Source organism: Puma concolor, chromosome A1 (assembly GCF_028749965.1).
Source record: "Puma concolor isolate L17-30 chromosome A1, mPumCon1.1.hap2, whole genome shotgun sequence".
Lineage (NCBI taxonomy): Eukaryota > Metazoa > Chordata > Mammalia > Carnivora > Felidae > Puma > Puma concolor.
The window spans coordinates 156,801,966-156,806,957 of NC_141667.1; the positions used below are offsets into that span (position 1 = coordinate 156,801,966).

General features: G+C 42.2%; 1 non-coding gene and 1 pseudogene across 1 annotated transcript; one reads left to right on the forward strand and one right to left on the reverse strand.

Moving 5' to 3' along the window:
• Positions 1 to 1,462: 1,462 nt before the first annotated feature.
• On the reverse strand, positions 1,463 to 1,568 carry TRNAL-CAA (transfer RNA leucine (anticodon CAA)). The gene is made up of 2 exons: positions 1,531 to 1,568; positions 1,463 to 1,508 (listed from the first exon to the last, which is right to left on the reverse strand). It is a non-coding gene; the product is annotated as a tRNA-Leu (tRNA).
• A 296-nt stretch (positions 1,569 to 1,864) lies between these two features.
• Positions 1,865 to 4,638, forward strand: LOC112856839 (homeobox protein NANOG-like; annotated as a pseudogene).
• Positions 4,639 to 4,992: the final 354 nt, after the last annotated feature.

The window sequence follows — 4,992 nt, forward strand, 5'->3', positions numbered from 1 at the left end:
AAAAGACCAACTACTAGAGCACAGTAAAGCAAAGGTATAATTATTCGTCCAAGGTTTGGGGCTGTCTGGGAAGCCAGGTTCTAAATAACAGGGAAAGAGAGGTATCCTAGTGCAGCCCTGGCCTGGAGGTCTAGACAGATGCCCAAGGAGAAATGAATACTTATATAAACAATAAATTAGGCATGGAGGCTCAGAATATTATACAGACTTTAAGAAGATAGACTTTAAATGTGATTTAAATGTTTAAAAAAAATTTTTAATGTTTATTCATTTTTGAAAGAGAGACAGAGTACAAGCTGGGAGGGGCAGAGAGAGGGAGACACAGAACCTGAAGCAGGCTCTAGGTTTGGAGCTGTCAGCACAGAGCCCCACACGGGGTTCAAACCCACTAATGGAGAGATCATGACCTGAGCCAAAGTCAGAGATCACGACTGAGCCACCTAGGTTCCCATAAATGTTTTTATTATTAAAATATATTTTTCCACAGGCATTACAATAGAAAATTGGGCAATGAAAATTTCTAGAATAAAACTTTTAAAAAGAAGCTATAAAAGATATTTTGGGGACAACTGGGGTAAATTTGAATGTGAACTGGCATATGATGATATGTTAATATTGACTTTCTTAGGTGTGACTTTGAATAGCCTAATGATGTCTACAACTTTCACACGGTCGGAAGGCTGGGGATGCAATGGAGAAAAAAAAGAATGCAGCAAAATATTAACCAATGTATTTACATAGAACACCGGTGTTTATTGTCTCATTATTTTAATTATTCACCATATTTTCAAAATTAAAAGATGTTGGAACAGGAGAGAATTACCAGACTTCCTTCCATAGCAACAATTGCCTGAGTTGTTGTGAGGAGCTAAGAGTCTCCTGAACAGCTCCTCTATGTTACATGTACTGTTCTAAAGGCCTTTTGGACAGCTAGAGGGACTTTTTAACCCCAGGAATATGGCAGTATCATTTATTGCTACCTGCATCTCTAAGTATAGGAGAACAATGCCAGACACAGTCTTCGCTCATTAACCGTAGTAACTTTCACTTCTCATAATGACTTTTGGCCAAAAGAGTCACCTGGTATACAGCGAAGTTTTGAAGTGGAAAGAAAAAAACACCTTTCCCTGACCGGGAATCGAACCCGGGCCGCGGCGGTGAGAGCGCCGAATCCTAACCACTAGACCACCAGGGAACACCTAGCAGCAACGTTTGCAATGGGCTATACTAAATATGTGATGTATGACGTAAGTTGGGAGCATGAGTATCATTGGATACTTTTCAAGCGATTAAACTTTCTCCCTCGCCTAATAGCAGCGCTTCCGCCACCGCAGATCCGGAAAACCGGAGGAGGACAGCGGCGATGTGAGAGTCAGAGTACTACTGTTTTCTCAGAAAAGAAACCTTCCAGCAGTCACTGGGAAGGTGTTGGGGTCCTTTAAGGAAGGAAACAAAACGCATGTGTCAGAAGTGGGATTCGAACCCACGCCTCTATTCAGAGACCAGAACGCCCGCAGGGAAGGTGAGCACCTTGAGTCTGGCGCCTTAGACCACTCGGCCATCCTGACACCCGGAGAGATCGTTGCCCATGTAGAGTCCACTTCCTGTCTGGGCCTGCGGCGCTGCCCCGCCCCCCAACACCCAGGCTGCAGACAATCTTCCTGCCTGCCGCTTGCCTGGAATTCTGAACAATGCCTGGTCTGTTTTGCACCTGGGAATGTCTAACCTCCATCTCCTCGGCAGGGAATCGAACCAGTCGAACCAGGGGCAAATGCAATCTCACTAGAAAACTAGAGGGGTTCGTGACCACTGCGCAGGCGTCCTACTCAGCAAAGGCAGGAAACTAGTAGCAAAGGCAAAGAGCATGAGCCAGGCTGCTGCCCACCACGGCGACCTGCCACTCATCCCTGCCCTTCGTTGGTGAAACTCTTGCTAGTTAATACATGGAAAGCACGTGGAAATATACTTGCCAAAGAGTAAGTGGCAAGTGATTGCTGATGCTGTTGTTTTTATTATTAGGTATTTCTGCCCTATTGTCCCTGCCAAACCCATCCTTCAAGATCACTCCTCCTCCTCCGCCAAGTCGCACAGCCATGGTTAGAGATAAAGGAGAAACGGTGTTAAAGAAAAAGATCATTCTATTAAAGAAAAAAAATATATATATATATTGTTAAAGTACTGTAAGGAAGACTTTTTTTTTTTAATGTTTATTTACGTTTGAGAGAGATAGAGACAGAGTGCAAACAAGGGAGGGGCAGAGAGAGACAGAATCTGAAGAGTCTCCAGTCTGAGTTGTAAGCACAGAGCCCGACGCAGAGCTCCCAACTCACCAACTACAGGATCATGATCTGAGCTGAACTCAGATGCTTAACCAACTGAGCCACCCAGGAACCCCAAGAAGACCTTAAGGGCCATTATCATGATAGGTGCAGGTACTGCTGCCATGGGGTCTTGCAGTGGGTGGGAGAGAGATGGGACTCAATTCAGACTACAACAAAGAAAAGTGAATTTTATAGCTAAGGAACCAGGTGGGGATCAGTGGATAGAAAATTAGTAGGAGAAAATATCATCAAAGTTAAGGGGGGAATTCTATCTGAAATGGCCTGACAAGATTCTCGCTGAAGGAAGGCCAGAATGATAAGATCTCACATTGGGGATAGTAGAGGATGAGGAACCGCATTAGATATCCAGGATAATCAATATCAAGGATGGGAGATTCTGGCTAAACTTATTTAGCAGGAATCTTGCTAAAAGTGGACAATGAAGAGACAAACAGGGAAGTTCAAGTAAGACCTAGTAGAAAAAGAATTTAGGTGGGCAATTAACAAAACAGTGCAAAGACAGCTAGTGTGTTTTAGCAACCAAAGGGAAAGCCCAACTCCTCTGCTCCAGACTATGTACCATTCACTCATCCATTCATTCACTGAGACTTTATTGAGGGTCCGCTGAAAATATAGCAATAAACAAACACGGAAAAGCCCTGCCCTGGAAAACTGACTGCACACGTGTCAAAATTTTATTCAGTTCATTAATGAGGAACTGCAAATGATGTTATAACCAATTCAAAGGAGATTTTGAAGAGTTTTAAAAATAATCAGTCAACCAAAGGAATGTTGAGAAAAGACTGCTAACAGATGGCAGGCAGGTTAATATCCTAAGGATAGGTAATAAACTGTGAGGTTTAAAGATATGATTTTTACTTTGGGGTAATTCTTTTTTTTTTTTTTTTTACTAGAGAAAAATCAGAGGTATCTCTTGACAAATTTTATTTGTATTGATATAAACAGGAATCTCTGGCCTTGATCTCAGACAGAAACCATTTGCATTGCTATCAGTTTTCACCTGCAGATTTATAAAATAGCCAAGTCAATCAAAGGTGCCCATGGAATCAATTATTCCCCCAAAGGTCTGCTAACCAATGCTAAGCACTCCACTATGAGTACACCTAGCATCTAAAAGTACAAGAGTTGGACAGTAAAGCAGTCAAAACAGATTTTATTCAGGAACTATTACAGTAGAGGATATAAAACTTCATATAGAACTGGGCTCAATTCTAAATACAGCAAGGACAAGCAAGGATTTGAGTCAAGGAGTAGAATGAGAGTCAGTGGATGGAAAATGATTGAGAAGAGACAAGAGTACTGAGGTTCTTACTATACTGACCTAACAGGATGTCTGCTGAAGGCAGGCCAATCATGAGATATCACCTGGAGGATGGGGGGATGAGGAACTTGATTAGATATGGAGGGTGATCAGATACCAGGGTGCGGGATTCTTGATAAACTGACCTAACAAGATTATTAAAATTAGAATCTTCAGCTGTGGACAAACTAAGGTTCTGTGGCTCCAGTTTTCCTGTTCCCCACCCAGTCTGGACTACCAGGCAGCTACCTTTTGCGTTACAATGGCCTTGCAACAGGAGTGTGGATCCAGCTCAGCCCCAATGCCCATCTTGTCCCAAAGCACCAATTCTAGGGACTCTTCTCCAACGCCTGAGATTTATGGACCTGAAGAAAATTAATTCATCCTTGCAAATGTCATCTGTTGAGACACCTCACATGGAGACTATCTCTCATCTTCCTTCCTCCATGGATCTGCTTATTCAGGACAGCCCCAATTCTTTCACCGGTCCCAGACTAAAACTACTACCTGCTTCCATAGAGGAGAGGACAATGAAGAAGGAAGATACGGTCCAGGGCAAGAAACAGAAGATCAAAACAGTGTTCTCTCAGACCCAGCTATATGTACTCAATGATAGATTTCAGAGACATAAATACCTCCAGCAGATGCAAGAACTTGCCAACATTCTGAAACTTAGCTATAAGCAGTTTAAGACCTGGTTCCAGAACCAGAGAATGAAATGTATGAGATGGCAGAAAAACAACTGTCCAAAGAATAGCAACAGTGTGACTCAGAACAGCTCAGCAACTACAGAATATACAGGCTTCTATTCCTATCACTGGGGATACCTGATGAACACTTTTGGAAATCTTCCAAAATGGAGAAAACAGACCTGGAACAGCCAGTCTTGGAGCAACCATTCCTGGAACAGTCGGAACAACTAGGAACAACCTGGAACCTGGAATAACCATCGGCTCCACAACTGTGAAGAGGAATCCCTGCAGCCCCAGATCCATTTCCAGCAAAATTCTTTCTAATGGGGAAAAAAAGTGTAAAAAAGCAAACTGCTAAGCATTCTAGTATCCAGGAAATAATGGATTTATTCCCAAATTACTCTGTGAATATACATCCTGAAAATGTGTGACGATGAGTATATTATTCATTCTCACTTTGGGCAGTGGCTGCATTACTTTTCCTAGGACTTGTCTTTTAGAGTCCTATAACTCTGCCTTGATATTCTGTTTTTCTTTATGTTTATTGTGTCAATTGAGGAGGTATGATTGGACTCTAATTAAAAAGATTTCAGTAGCATTGGCTGCTACAGACATGATAAAAGATGTTTCTGTCTGTAGATACCTAGATATAATACTA